General features: G+C 36.7%; 1 protein-coding gene across 5 annotated transcripts in view; it reads left to right on the forward strand.

Annotated features, from left to right (window-relative positions):
* The window catches only part of LOC102538295 (olfactory receptor 10J1-like), a 240,045-nt gene that overhangs the window by 182,389 nt on the left and 40,786 nt on the right, over positions 1-16,870 (forward strand). For all 5 annotated transcript variants that reach the window (XM_072946301.1, XM_072946302.1, XM_072946298.1 and 2 more), the window contains one exon: positions 14,721-14,801. The gene's annotated coding sequence lies outside the window, so the exon portion shown is untranslated. The remainder of the gene's footprint in view (positions 1-14,720; positions 14,802-16,870) is intronic.

Genomic DNA, 16,870 nt, shown 5'->3' on the forward strand with positions numbered 1-16,870 from the left:
TTTCTCTTGTTAATCTGTCTTAGGTCAGTTTAAATTTTTTTAGACCAGCCAGAAAAACCTAGAAGGGCAGGGGAAAATTTCTTCCTCCCTGACCAGGGAAAACTCCCCACCTCATTTTATGAAGCCGGAATTATCGTGACACCAAATTTTTCAGGCCAATTTCGCACACAGATATGGATGCAAAATTCTTAAGCAAAACGTCATCAAACCAAATCCAGCAATGTATAAAATGAGTATATGACCAAGTTGATTTTATTTCAGAATGCAAAGTCTGTTTAACATAACGCAGTCCAATTATATATTTCCTCAGATGAATTATTTAAAGGAAAAAAGACATGATTATTTCCATAGCTGCCAAAAAAGCATTTTTAAAATTCAGTGTCTACTTAGGAGAAGAACCCTTGGTAAACAAAGAATAAAAGATCTTCTTTAAGCTGATAAAGCATGTGTACAGCAATCCTTCAGCCAGCGTATCCTTAGAGGTGAGAACTGAAGGATTCTCTTTAAGATAAAGAACAAGATAAGGGTAACTGCTTTATCCATTTCTCTTCAGCATTGCATTGAATATTCTAGCCAGCCCAGTAAGGCAAGAAAAAGAAATTAAAGATACAAGGTTTGAGAAGGAAGAAATTCCTTACAGATGATGTGATTGTGAATATAGAAAATGCAAGAGAAGCTACTGATAAACTCCCTTAATAATTCCTATAATTTAACAGGCTTTCTGGCACACAAAACAGGAATTTTATATGAGAGGAAACAGGAATGGCATGTGAACAGACTTTTAAACATCATTAATAGCCAGGGAAAAATAAGACCACAGACCATCTCGCACTTATCAGACTGCAAAAAATCAAAACCATCACAGATATAGAACAATGGAAGCTCCAGTCCTCTCTTGGAGGGAATGTAAATTGATGCAATCATTTTGGAAGCCAGTTAGATATTACCTATTAGAGCTGGAAATGAACATGTCCTATGCAATTCCACCCTTAGAAAAGCTAAAAAGACACAGGCAAGAGGATTATAGCAAGTTTATTATTATGGAAAAATAAAACTGAAACAAACCATGTTTTTCAAAAGCAGAAAGGATATTTAAATTGAAACAAATTCTTACAATGAAGTATTACAGAGCATTGAATGAATTCATTAGAAAGCAGGGGTGGGCCAACTACAGCCCACAGGCCAGCTGTTTTTGTAAATAAGGCTTTATTGGAACACAGTCACACCCATTTTTAATGCATTATGTATGACTTCTGCGCTATAACAGTTTAAAGAGCGGCAACAAAGACTGGCCTGAAAAGACTAAAATATTTACTAACTGATCCTTTACAGAAAAAGTTTGCTGACCCCTGTTAAAGGTCATTAAAGGGACTAATTACATTGTCACAAATCAACACGGATGAATCTCCAAAATCATAATGTTGAGTAATAGAAGCAAATTGCAGATTATACACATTTGTGTGTGTATTCCATTTAATGTTCCAAAGAAGATGAGATTAAATCATGTATTGTTTAGAGATAACAATATGATCTTTAAAACAATATGTTCTTTGAAACAGTATGTTTCTTTAAAAACATGGGAAATTTAAAACATGGGAATTATTTAGCCTAAACTTCATGATGGTGACAATTTAGCATGTATTTGAAGTATCTGAAAGTATTTGAAAGGAGCATTTTTGAAGCTTCTAGGTTTATGGTGATGTTCTATTTCTTAGCTGGGCAGAGGGTACCTAGGTATTTGTTCTGTCATTTTTTTTAAAATGTACATTCGTTTTATATACTCTTTTTAGTGTATACTATATCTTACAACGAAAATTTTAGTGTTATACATCAAGAAAAGTGTTCATCAATTGTTAAATGGAAGAAATATTACAAAATAGTGAAGGTCATATCATCCCAATATTATAATGAAAAAAGGATATATACTCACGTTAATGTGAATATGTATGTACAAGAAAAAGACTAAGAGTATGTAAGTGAATGAATATATGTGACATTTGTAAACAAACTAATACAATATTATTTTTGAAAAACATATTGTGCAGCTTTTAAATGATGCATGTGAAAAATTTTAATTCAATAGAAAATAAGTTAAAAACTAGGATACAATATAGTACACACAGAATTATCTCAACTGTATGAACATATGAATACAAAGAAAGCTAATGTAAATCATGTAAATGTTAGTAGTGCACGATTCTGCAGGGTATAACTCTGGGTAAATTTCTACTGTCTCCTGAATTTTCCAGTGTCCATGACGAATATGTACTACTTAGGAACTGGGGTGGAGGATAGGTCTAATTTTTTTTTAAGCCTCCCTTAGGGTCATTCTTACCACCACCTTTCCATCTAAGTATATCCCTCCATTCTTTGTCTATCAGCATCTCATTCATTCTTGTATGATGCCACCTAACACGTTCAATTGAAATTATTTATTATCTAACTTCAACTATATTATAAGCTTTTTGATGACAGAGATCATACCCAGAACATAGCCCCACATTTGCCACATCTTAAGCTTTTGATAACTGTGTGTTAAATGAACCAATAAATGAAGTAATACTCTTGAGATACTTCCAGTCTGGAGCAGGAAACCCATACCTCTACCAGATAGATAGATAGGTAGATAGATAGGTAGATAGATGGGTACAGCAGCACTGCCTTGGGCACATGGGAACCAGGACAAAGTATTGAAGTGAGAACTTAGTCTCAGTTGCAGAAATTGGGAGACTGCTGGAGAGAAAAAAAAGAACATGAAAGGACAATCTAGGAATACAGGAGGAAGCGTTATCATTAAGAAGGGACATAGATAATTAATCTGGGGTTAGTTTTCCAATCCTTAATCTGACTTTCGGTGAACGTCTCTTTTCTGCAAACAGCTGGTAGAACATTATATGAATTTTTTGCATTTTACAGTTTCCTTTATTCTTCAAAGTGATAATACATCTACTACTCAAAAATAACTACATGGTAGAAATGTGAGGACACTTAATTCCGAAAAGGAGAAAGGAGTTGCCTAATATCACATATTTAGTTCATGGCAGAGATAACTTGGGAACGCAGCTCTCTTGGCCTTGTACTCAGAGTCTCGTGCTCTTGAGAGATCTCAACATCTGGGAGGAAGACATTCTATCTCAGCTGAGATATTGACACATGTAACACTGATACACAGAACTTTCTCAAGGAAGACATAAAAAAATTAAAGAAAAAAACCCCAGAGGAAATCACTTTATCTTGTCCCAGGTTGTTTTGCTGTCTCTTTGAAGAGACAGGAACATGGACTTAGTAAGTATTACTGAATTTCCTTTTAGTTCTTAACATAGCTGCTAGTCTCTGGTGGAAGGGCAAAGCTCAGAAGAAAACATTATTTCCTTTATTTGTTCTGCTGTACATCTAGCATCTATCTGTCTACAATCTCCAGCTCCAGCCCCATTCACATCCACATTGCACATGCACAGACACACACACATGGATTACGGCAGACATATTTCTCTGGAAGTAGTGATCTGGATGCTCTCATGTTACGTTGCTGGATGGGAACAGGACTAAGAACCTGACCCAAGGTGGAGCATAATAAGTAAGGGAAATCAAAGCTGCATACAGACCTCAAAAGCTAATGAAACAATATCTGAGTTAATGAGTGAGTGGAAATGCAAAAACATTTGATTAAAACATACTGTATGCTACCCTATTAAGACAGGCTGCATAACATAAAGCTTAGAAATTACCCTACAAGGAAATAAAATACGTGCTCCCATTTTTATAGGTGGAGAATTTGGGAGCTTAGGATAAACTACTTGTCAGACTCACATATCTTGTCATCGACAAGACCAGGTGTGAAACACAGTATGTCTGACTCCAAATCCTACATGCTTCCATTGAATGAAAATTCTGCTGAATGAATATTCAGGAATGAGGCTCAGGTTAGAGGGGAAGGAGACAGGAGCTATATGAAAAATGCCTGATCCTCAGCCTTATTCACTTGAAAGATAACAGGAACGTCAGTGGTACTTCACAGCTCTGGGATTATTGTAACAGGAAAGAACAAATCTGACTGCATGTTTTTGGTTTTAATCCTGTGCTCTGTTTCCGAGGCTTAGTCTTGCTGGTTCTACATCTTTTGTAAAAGAATTTTCCCTATAGCCTGAAATACACAGGACAGCCTATTCTTAAGGCTCTAACCTTTAAGGATATGAACACTTTTCCATTCATATAAAGATAACAAGTTGCCGCATAGAAAATAACATTTGTTTTGTTGGAGGTTGACAGGGACACCATGACCCGACCCACGTGGACAGCTGCAAGAAAAGAGGATTCTAAGAACAGAGAATTCCTACACCAAAAAGTTTGTGACAACCAAGCATACCTGCTCCCCTTTTTAGTCTAAAAGGAGGCTGAATTCTGACTTGGGGAAGATGTTTCTCCAGGACATTAGTCTGCCAGCTTTCTGAATAAAGCCGTTATTCCTTGCCCCAACACCTCGTCTCCCGATTTATTGGCCTGTCGTGCAGCAAGCAGAACGAGTCTGGACTCAGTAATGTTACAAAGGTTTTCTAATCTGCTATCTCTCCTCTGTAGTTTTAAACAGATTCTTCCATCATATCATAATGAAACTTAGGAGAATATTCTGTTTCACTGTGTAGGCACCTGGTCTCAATCAGCCATCATGCAAGACACGGGAAAGTTTGACACTCTAATATTTAAGAAAATCATCCGAAAACCAGAATGAGAAAAGGAAGAAACAGTAAATTTTAAAACAATTTTCCTCTTTTTTTTTTTCTTCCCCTACCAGCAACCACTTACTTCTTGCAAAGTTGGCAAAGGAGACGAGAGACGTTCTTTTAGTTGCCGGTGCATCTGAACTTTAAAAACAAAACAAAACAAAAGGAACAAATATAGGAGGCCTTTAAGGGAAAAATTGAAAACTCCAAGCCTAGGTGTTCAGCCTTTCCTGAGTGTCAGAAGGAAGCTTAGGGTGTGGAGACCAACTTAAGACCCAGAGCATTGCAACCTCTGGCCTGAGAGGATCCTCCTACAGAATGGAAGCCTCTTGAAACCACAAATCCAAGAACTCTGTTTCTTCCTGAAAGACAGCCAGATCCATCTGATCTAGGCCTCTGGGGACTTCCCCCTGAGAATCATTCCAGGGCACCTGGGGCAGCAGAGAAAGCGCCTGAGGCTCTGTCCCAGGGGCCCGATTAGGAACTTGGGCAATGAGCAGAACAAAACTCTGCCCTTGGTTACTGACTCATCCTAGAAACTGAAATGTGTTTTATTAAAAAAAACAGTGAACCCAAAAGAAACGTGCAAAATAAAATTCATATCAGTTATTCTGTGCCTGAGGGTTATTCCTTCATTTAATGAAGCAACAAATATAAATAAACATCAACTTATGTTCCACGTACTATGCTGGTATTGGAGGTACAAGCATGAGTTTAAAAAACAGTCATGGTATTTACTTTCAAAGCTTATCAAGGAGGGAGGCATATTGAGCTGTAGCTAATCCATTGGGTATCTTTGTGAATTAGAAAAAAAAGGGCCTCTCTTGGTTAGATGCAGCCCAGATGCACACCACTTGGTGAGTAGACAGTATATTTTTGTAACTAGTTAAGCCATCTCTTCACACAGACAGAAGGAGCTCTATACCAGGATGTATGACTTGTCAAGTGGACTGCGGACTAGATTTTATCCTTCACTCTCCCTCTTGATTAGCTATCTTTGTGCACAGCCTACACACCAGGCAGGTCTCAAAAAAATAGTCTTGCAAATAGATACACTGGCACAAACACAAATAAATGCTTTAAGGAAAATTTTAGGGTCTTATCAGAGCATATGATAAAGGAGAGGAAGTTTTGCTAGTCTGGGGGAAGTCTTGCAGTATTTTTCAGAGGAACAGTGTTTGAGCTGGGATCCTTAGGATGAGTGTGGGTCAGCTAGGTAAAGTTAAGAAAGAGAATTTAAGGCAGAAAAACATGAGTGAAGGATTTGATAGACCCATGGTAATTACTCATTCCAAGATCTAAAAGAAAGACCAGTTGTGCACAGATGACCTGAGGGAGAGGTGAGGTTAGAAAGCAACAAGGATGAGGTTGTGCAAGGTTTCGTACCACTTCAAGCTTGTTATAAGGCTGATGTGGAGCCAGAAAAGCTTTTAAGGAGGTGAAGAGCACAATCAGATGTGCATTTCCAAATGTCTGATTGCAGTGTGGAAAATAAATTGGTGAAGAGTAAATTTTCAAAGCAGAAGAGTCAATTAGGAGGCTGCTGCACTTCTCCTGTGGCAAGAAGATGGGAAGTACAACTAGGGGGTAGACACAGAGATGACTTTGGCTGCCCCAGTTCTGACTTGGGTAATACGGTTCTCCACGACATTAGTCCCCCACGTTCTCTGTCTGCTGGCTTTGCAAATAAAGTTGTTATTCCTTGCCCCAGCGCCTCGTCTCCTGATTTATTGGCCTGTCATGCAGCGAGCAGAATGAATTTGGATTCGGTAACAATATGATAAATCTCAATCTCGATAAAAAAATTGACTCTCTTTGAGTACCTTGTATCTACGGGGTCGTAAGGCTTCAGTGGCGCAGTTGCCTGCACTATCTTGGACTGACTTCAGAGCCTTCTCTTGTTCCAGGCCTACTCAAAATTGACAGTATCACGGCTTACTCAGGAAATGGGTTGAAGTAGCAGATGTGCAATATGTTGCCAATATGTCTGTTTAAATAATACATTTGGAAATGGGAAAATAAAGCAGAATGTTTGGGAATCATTGGTCTTAACTGTGAAATGAATTCAGGCCAAAATTCCATTTTTTCACTTGACCTTCATGAGTTTCCAGGCTGAACTGTGTTTTCTATCCAGGGGATAAGTGCCCACTATTCTTCCTAAGATATATCCCTTATATTCAGTCACCCTTGCAAATAGATGCAAATGTAGAATAAGTTTGTACACACGTTTCCTAGGTTCCTGATGGTTTGCATTAGGAGTCTTCTAGGATCTGTCCCTAGTTGTGGATCAGGAGGTAATGAGAGAAAGTGGATCAGACAGAACTTGTCATGATAGTGGCAAGAAGAGACCAGCAGCGCCCTTCTGCAAAAAAACAAGTGAAAAACGGAATGATATAGTACAGCAATTTCAAGGCACTAGATACTGACCAAAGGCAGATAACAAATTAAGAAACATTTATGCTCAAACACTGTTAGAATTTCAGATAAGAGTAGCAAGAATCTGTGGCCTTTTTGTCTTGGGATATAACCATACTCGTCCTCAAACCCCTCCTCCACCCCTAGTTCTTCAGTGAGTCATAATTTTAGTTTTATCTATGAGGCTGGTGGTAAAAACCGTCAGCTTTGGTGTCAGAGGACTCGGTCTAAATTCACAGTGGAGCTTGGGCAAAACCCTGCAGCTTTGCTGGCTTGGTGTGGCACTACGTTGGGCATGGACAGTGAACACCCACAGCTCTGCTACTCTGATTCTGTGGTGTTGGTTCTGGGAGAGCAAAAAATAAGCCATGTTTTTAACTGGATAATCTTAAAACTAAGAGAGCAGTAGAAAGACCGAGACAAGTTCCCCACACATCTCCGGCTACATGGAAACTACAGATACACAAGGGAGACCTGAGAAAGCCTGGCTAAAATGGAAATCTAAGTGAGACCTTAGAATTGGCTGGAACTTTGAATGCATTCCAGCCTGCACACAGGTTGATCAACAGAGAATAGAGCCTTCTGGGCTCTGGTCGTTTGCATAGAAACGCTGCCCAAACCATTAGCTACCTACTGAGCTGTGTAGTCACAGGGAACCCCTCAGGAACCAGGCTAAAAAATAAAAATAATTACGAAACTAAGCTGACATCACCATCCATACACAGCACGTTCTGCATTTAAGTTGAAAAAAGTAATTTAAAAAGAACAATGATGACATTTGACAAAATAAACCTTCCAGAGTTGCTACAATATTTTCAGTTATTGAACAGATAGTATAAGTTATGTAAAGAAATAGAAAAATGTGATCCAAATTCAGGGGAAAAAGCAGTTAATAGAAGTTGGTTCTCAATAGGCCCATATATTGGATTTAGCAGTGATAAAAGTGTATTTTATAAATATATTCAATGAATTAAAGGAAACTATGTTCAAAGAATTAAAAGAAAAATGTGATGGCAGTGAGTCCGCAAATAGTAAATCTCAGAAGAGAAATATAAGCTGTAAAAGAATGCAAATTCTAAAGATGAAAACTATAGTAGCTGAAATGATATAAACAGCAGATTTGAGATGGCAGAAGCAAGATCAGAGAACTCGAAAATCAATCATTAGAGATTTTCAATCAAAGAACAGAGAAACAAAAGAATGAAGAAAGATAAAGAATCTCAGAGACCTGTTAAAGGTAAATTTTCATCAGAGGTATAGTGGGATTCTCACAAAAAGAGGAATAAAAGAGCAGAAAAAAATTGAATATATAATGACTAAAAACCTCCAAATTTTGCTGAAAAACATTAAATTAATAGATTCAATAATCTTAGTAAATCTTGAGTAGGATAAATGCAAAGAGAATTATATGCAGACACATCATAGAGAAACTGGTGGAAGCCAAATACAAAGACAAAATCTCAAAAACAGCAAGAGAGAAGTGACTTGTCGTGTACAAAGGGAAAACAAATGTGACTTACAACTGACTTCTTAACAAACAACAACAACAGAAAACAAACAATCAAAACTGAGGCCAAGAGACAATGGAGTGGTATTCAAATTGAGTAACAGAAAATGTTTTAACAAAAAATTCTATCTCGCAACAATATCCTTCAAAAATGAAGGCAAAGGTGTACTCAGATAAACGAAGACTGAAATTATTTGTTGCTAGCAGACCTACTGTACAAGAAATACAAGAGGAAGTTCTTCAGGCTGAAAGGAAGTGACAATTGACAGTAACTCATATCGACAGGAAAGAATGAACAAAACCAGAAATGCTACCCATGTAACATATGTAGGTGATAATAAAGGAGTGTATGTGTGTCTATATATCTGCATTTCTATTTTCTTCTTTTAGTTTCTTTTTTGAAAAACATAACATTTAAAGCAATGATATAATTATAATACTGTATTTTTGAATTTATAAAAATAAAGGTGTAATACATATGACAATGATAGCACAAAGAGAGAGGAGGAAATGGAGTCATATTGGGGTAAAGTTGCTATATGTCTTGGAAATAAATCTGTATTAAGATGAACTAGATTGTGATAATTTATGCATAGAACAACCACTTAAAAACCTAGCTATAAAATCAACAGAGAAATTAATATGGTACAATAAAAAATTTTAACAAATAAGGCAGTAAAAAGGGCACAGAGGAATGAAAAAACATGAAACAAAAAAACCCAGCAAAACGGAAGGCATTAGTTCAGTCATATCATTAATTACATTGAAAGTGAATGCATTAAATCCTCTGATCATAGGGAAAATTTGTCATATTGGATTTTAAAAAGTAAGATCCATCTGTGCTGTCTACGGGAGATACACTTTAGAATCAAAGACAAATACTTTGAAAGAAAAAGTTGTATATAAACATGGTAGCCATTAGAGAGCTGATGTGGCTATGTTAATTTCAAACAAGATAGACTTTCAGATAAAGAATATTGCAAGAGATAGAGAAATATATTTAATTATGATGAATCAATATGTTAGAAAGGTATAAATGTATATGCACCTGACAAGAGAGCCCTAAAATCCCTGAAGCAAAAATGACAGAATTGAAAGGAAAAATAGATAGTTCATCACTTATAGTTGGAGAATTCAGTAATTCAATTTTAGTAATTCATAGAACAACTGAACAGAGAATCTATAAGGATATAGAATACTTGAACAACACTATCAAACAACTTGATGTAACTTTTATGGAAAACTCCACACAAAAAGATCAGAATACATATTCTTTTCAAGTTTATATAGCACATTTTTCAGCCTAGACCATATGTCAGGCCACAAAATAAGCCTCAAAATTTTTAAAAATTGAAATCTTCTCTAATGGGTATTAGCATAGAGCAGTAACTTTTTTTTCATTAGTATTTTACTTTTTCCTTTTTTTTTTTTTTGTTTTCAATCTTTCTGTATCCTGATAATTAAGGTGTGTTTCCTGTTACCAACTTTATTTTCCTATCATCTGACAATCTTGGTCTACTAAATGAATTATTTTACATTTGATGAAATTACTGATTATATTTGGGTTTAAATATAACATGTTAGAATTTGTTTTCTTTTTTCCCACTTTTTTTGTGTGTACCTTTCCTCTCATCTTTTTGCTTTATTTTTGAGTAATCCAGTATTTTTATTGTTTCTTTCCCTTTTACTTGTTACTCTTACATCATTTTAATGGTCATTTTAAAATTACATTTCAAGACTATATGAAACCTTAATTTATCACCATTTTAATGTTATTATTTTGTAATTAATTCTATAAATATTTTAAAGTTAATGACTAATTTATTATTACATAATAATTAAGTATAATATTTATATTCACTCATGCATTTATCTTTTCTGTTATTTTAAAATATATTTTGGTTACTTTTTATTTTTGTTTCCATCTAGAGTGAATTTTCCTTTTACCTGAAGAACTCCTTTTTATATTTCCTTAATGTAGGTCTGCTAGTGATGAATTCTCTTTCTTTCCATTTCTAAAAATGCCTTTGTTTTTCTTTTTCTTAGTGAAGGAGATTTTCTCTGAGTAGAGAATTCTCATTTGGTGTTCATTTCTTTCAGAGCACCTTGACGATGCCATTCAGTTGATCTCTGTTTTCCATAATTGCTATTAAAAGTCATTTAGTAGTCTTACTGATATTCCTTGAAAATAATGTATCTTTTTCCCTCTATCTGTAAGACTTTTTCTTTTTAGCTTTTAGCTTTATTTTTTAGTTGTTTTACGTGATATGCTTACATGCATTTTGTGTGTGGGTGTGTGTGTAAAATATATCCTATTTGTAATTCAGAGTTATTCTTGAATCTGTACCTGAAGTTTTCCTCAGGTTTGAAAAACATGTGACTATTATTTCTTCATAGATTGCTTCTGATGTTCTATCTCTCCTAGCCATGTAGAACTCCAATTATACATATGCTAGACCTTTTAACTGGACTCCATATACACCATGTGCTCCTTTATATATATGTTTTTTTTTCTATTTGTTTCTAATGTGCTGTTAAACATTCTATTATGTTCTTAGTTTCAGTTATTGTATTTTTCACTTAAATTTTTTTCCCAACTCTCTGTTGTGGCTCCACAATTTGTCATCTATTTTCTTCAACACAATAAAAATTGCATTAGTTTTCATTGCTTCATAACAAATCACCACAGTTTTTTCCCACATGTAGCATATCTCTGTTTTTTCTCATGTAAAGCAAATTGCCACAGATTTAATAGCTTAAAACAGCTCATATTTATTATCTCACAGTTTTCATGGGCTGGGTGTTTGGCATGGCTTGGTTGAGTCCTCTGCTTAGGATCTCAAAAAGTTGAAGTCAAAGTGTCAGCTGAGCTGTATTCCTTTCTGGAGCATGGTATCCTCTTCCAAGCTCATATGGTTCTTGGCAGAATCAGTCTCTTGTGGTTATAGAACTGAGGTTATCAGCTGCCAGCTGCAGTTGCTCTCAGTTCCCATAGAGGTTGTCCACATTGTGTGCCACATGGCCTTCTTACCAGCCCTTCCAAAACTTGGCAGCTTACTTCTTCATGGCCAGCAAGGGAAGATCTCTTGCTCCTATTTGCTAAGATGGATTTTTATAGCTGTAATATAAGCATGGGAGTGACATCCATCACCTATGCCTTATTCTGTTGAGTAGAGGCAAGTCACAGTTCTGCCCACACTCAAGAAGATTATACATGGATGTGACTCATTGAAGGTCACCTTAGGTGCATCTGCTATAATCTGTTTATCTTAAAGTTGTATCTGATCATTTTAATACAGTGATTTTTTATGGATCTGTTTCTATGGAATGCTTTTTTTTCTTCTTGATTTTTAGTCTTTTGGTGTTTTCTCCTGGTATGTTTGGTGCATTATTGTTGCACCCTGGACACTCTGTATTAGGAGTTCTCAAAGTTTTCCTGAACAGAGCCAGATAGTAAATAATTCAGGATTTATGGATCATGAGTCCGTACTGCAACTACTAAATTCTGCCATAGTAGCATGAAAGCAGCCATAGGTAACATGTAAGTGAGTGAATTTCGCTATGGTGTTTTAAAACTTTATTTATGGTCACTAAAATTTGAATTTCATACAATTTTTATGTCACAAAATATATTTTTCTTTTGACTGTTTTCAACCCTTTAAAGATCTAAAAAACCGTTACACCGTTTGCAGGCTGTGCAAAAAACACTGGTGGACTCATAGGCCAGCAGGATGTAGTTTGCCTACCTCTGTTCTAAATGGGAAAAAAATGTAAAGATAAATTGAGGCTTTACGTTATATTCTCTTCCTCTGGAAAAGATTTTTTTACTTCCTGGCAGGTAGTTAGACCAAAGGCAAAAGCATATTAAGCAAAACTGAGCTAGTTTCAGTCTTTGTGAGAGTTAATTTATTTCCATTTTACCCTTTCACGTAGTCTGTAGGTATATGAAGACTGCAAGATGCTCTGCTCATCTTTTCAACCTTTTGACCAAAGACTACAAACAACAAATTATAGTTTCTTGTGGAGACTACAAAGAAGAGGGTGTCAGGCTAACATTTCCACATATCTCTTCTTTCTGGAATCTTGGCCCCTCAACTCTTTGCTGATTTAGAAACTTTATCTATATCATACAGTCATTATACCATCATTCTAGAGATGAAGGAGAACTGATTCTTTCCTACAATTTTATAGGGGTGTGAAGAGTAGCAGTTCTTTTAGTTAGCCTTAGTTTCTTCATTTGTACCGTGGGGATAAAAGTATTTAAAGGCATGTATCTACTTTATCATGTTATTGTGAGGTTACGTAAAACAATGCTGAAGGAGGCAGAGTGAGAGACAAGATCTGGTTAGCCATTCCTGTTATCATCATATTCATCATAGTATTGTATCATCACTTGTAGATGAATAGAGGCCCAGAACAATGTCTGTCAAAATACTGATCAAGTCAGTGGCAGATATGGAAACTAAAACCTGGATTTAAAAAAAATTGCTAGTCTAATACTTTTCTCACCATAACCAAGGTGCCTTCTTAGATTGCTATCACTAGCAGTGCCACTGTGGAACACAATTTCAAACGAAATTCAATCTGACCCATATTTATTCAGAATTATTTCATGTCTGGAATTGTGCTAGTATGACTTTGGAAGCTGAACTTTTGGGGGTTAAGTTGTGGTTTTCCATTTATCAGCTCAGTGTCCTGGGAAAGTTATATAATGTCCCAGTGCTTGTTTGCTGAAAACAAATAATGCTACCTGGTTTTAGGATTAAAGTAATTCATATATGTGTATTGCATAGCTTGGTACTTTGCATGTAATAAGCACCTATAATAAGTATTAGCAATTATTTTTATTAGTGGTAGTGGCTGTAGGTATCCTGAGAGAACCAAAGATAAATGAGCATCTATCTAAAGATGTTTACAGTCGAGTTAGAAATACAAGATCATTGCAAAGAAAATGATTAAAGAGTTAAAAACATGTGACAGTTGAGTGTTAACCTTTACATATTTTAGGCTCCTCACGCTCATTAACAATTTTGTGGGCTATGGATAATAAGATGGGCGTAGAAGGTGAAAAATGATGTGGCAAGACTGAGGTCCTGGTGGAGCTGAGCTAGGGGCTCCTGAATAATGTAGGGTATGTGGTGGGCAAAGAAGGGATGAGAAAGATCAGTTTATAAAAGTTCTTATAACAAATTCAAGGACTGGGCTGGTGATTCTGCCCTGAGACTTTAATCTGACTTCAAGTGCCAGAATATCTGAAGGTCCACCCTCCATGGACCTGGCAGGAGTGGTCCGTGCTTAAACTCTGCTTGGCACTCGTTGCTTCTCTTCTGTCACTTATGAAGGGTCACTCCACAAGGTCTAAGGCCTCCCTCCTTTGGCGCCAGAGAAATGGACAGAAATGGACAGAAAGCATGACATGTCTCTTAGCAAGACCATGGCCCACTGCAACAAAATTTGAAATCAGCCTTTTCTCCCTGGAGATTTCTCCTAATAGCCAAAACCTGTTAATCTTGAGATTAGGAGATGCGCTGCCTGAGTAATAAGGTCCCTAGGTGCCCTACTGTTTGGGTTGTGTTTTCTGCCATTGATCACTTGGGAGTAGTCAGTGCTGTTTTGGGGAAAGAGACCCAGGAGCCTGGGACAGATAATCTGTACCTTACTAAGCAACCTCCGGCCAGAGATACTGCTTTGTGACCCAAGGAGGAGCTTCTTCCAGGAAGAGGGGCTGTGAGAATCTAGAGGAAATTAATGTGACTTTGTCCTTCATTTCCAATCTCGGGCACTGGAAGAATGCAATAGGCGTTCTCTCTCTAGTCCTTTTAGGTGTCATGTTCTGAGAGGTACCTAAAGATTTCCCATTGAAGGGGGAATTCCCGTTAAACCATAGCTCTGCTCAGTAAGACATTAGTGACCTTCAGATTAAAAAAAAGCGTAGACTATTTAATAAAATAACAAGTTTTTACAAAATGGCCTAAACTTAACTAAATGATGGGTTTTAAATAATAACAGGAAAGGCATTGATAAAGATCTGGGAAACATTTTATAACTTAATAAAAAATCCGTATCTATTATCACAGGCAGTCACATTTCCAGCGTGGGGGACACGACTCTCAGGCATGAATACGACTCTGTAGAAGACCCGAGAAACAGGCTGCTTGGTGAGTTTCACTTCCTATCTAAGCTCCTTGAGGTGAAGGACCATTTCTCGGTCATTTTTATTTTCCTAGTACTAACATAGTTTTTGTACTTTGGGACCACTCAACACATTGAACTACTGAAAAATGATTTTGCTTGGATTTGAAGCAAAATTTTATTTGTCACAGGAAACAAACAAATCGGGGAACTTTGAAATAAATAAGTTCTCTTCACTGGAGAAAAAAAATGTAAATAGTATATTCATCCATGATTGAATCAGGAGCAGGCTTTATTTTACTTTTTAAGAATTTTATTATAACTCAATAAAAAAAAGTTTAAGAAAAATTTTGGTCATTTATTTTAAAGAAAGAAGGCTAGTAAAAAGTCCAAAATCAAAGACATTATCTGAATTTTGAGGTTTCTGTTCTTCTGTACCCTCTCTGCTTTTTTGTCTCTCATCTTTGCTTCCTACACCCTAGATGAGTAATCCTGCTCTTGCCAATGTTTTTGATTTCCCCATCCCACTCTGCACCCCTTTACTGATTGTTCTGTTAGAGTCTCCCACATCATGGTGCTGGGATAGAGTCTTTTAAGGTGTTAACAATTAGAGCTGATTAATGGTCTGGAGGAGGAAGGAAACAGAAATATTCTAGGCTACCAGCATGAATAAGATTGTCTGGCCAAGAAAGTGGAATTAAATTAAACAAATAACCTGGATGAATTTCAATTCAAGTGTGCAAGTATAATGAAAACTGTGACTTTATAGTGTTGGATTCTAAACAATTGCTTATAACCCAGGACCACAATCTAGCGGTCACTACAGATTGGTCCTGGGTATATTAGCTGGGTGGGCTACTGTGACCTAAGGGAGAAGTAAATGTTGGGCATCTTAAGAAGGGGATTAGAAGCAAAACTGAAAATCTTACTCTACCTAATTCATACCTGTGTTGGGACAGTACATGCAGTGGTACATGGTTCTGGTCAACGTACCTCAAGAAAGATGTTCAAAGAGCATGAAAAAGTCCTTATGAGCAATTGGGAGAGAAATGATAAAATTTATAAAATCAAGGATAGAATAATCACAGGCTTGTTTACACATCCTAGAATGCTAGACTGAAGCCTCTCTACCCCATCCTTCTTCTCTTAGATATTTAAACTGGTTCATTGGTGGAAAATTAAAAGAAATAAGTACTAATAAAACTACTGTTTGTTAAGAGCTTCCTGTGTGTGCTATGAGTGCTATGCCAAAGACTTCAAAGACATTAACCCATTTAACACTTATGGCAACTCTATGGAGTATTACTATATTTCATTTATAAATGAGTTTAAATATTATGCTTAAAATTTAGAGGGGCTACTGAAGGAATTTATGCAGGGGAGCTTCATTAGCAGACTTTTTTTAAAAGAATGTCAGAAGACTTGGATTAAAGCCAACTGAAATGAGGGAGATTAGTTAGGAGACCATTGCAGTCATCACAGAGAATGATGGTGGTGGTTGGGAGTTGGGTGTTGGTGGAAAGCATGGAGAGGAGGGGACAGGGTGGAGAGAATTTCAGGAAGCACTTTCTTCAGGATGGAAAAGGGAAGGGAGATAATGGGAATGAGTCTCAGCTTCCTGAATGGAGGTACTGGTTAAACATGGTGGGTAATCAGGAGTAGATATAGGTTTAACGGGTTTAAATCTACTCCAGGATAGTCTGAGCTCATGTGGAGTAAGATCATTTCTATCCCCATCACAACTTGGAATGTGCAAAATTGAAGTAAAAAATAGAACATCTGGTTCTGATTAAATGAATTTTATCTTTGCTCTGACACTGGGAAGACCCATTCCCTACTTGAAAGGACCTGAAGGGGTATCCTTAGATTTATTCCATCCTCTCTCCTACCTTTGCTGGAATTTAAGGAAATAAGCTAAGTACCTACATTGCCTTGTAGATCATTTTTCCTGATCTTAGAGGATATTTGGTGCATGGCTTGCTGAAGAAATATCTAGAAGTGCTCCCTTTTCGAGTCTTTAATGATCACAGTAGATTTTAGTGCAGGGCTTAGGGAGGTGAAGGCTAGGACCTAGAGTTCCAGGGAGGAGGAGTCA

Source organism: Vicugna pacos, chromosome 21 (genome assembly GCF_048564905.1).
Source record: "Vicugna pacos chromosome 21, VicPac4, whole genome shotgun sequence".
In the NCBI taxonomy this organism is placed as follows: Eukaryota; Metazoa; Chordata; class Mammalia; order Artiodactyla; family Camelidae; genus Vicugna; species Vicugna pacos.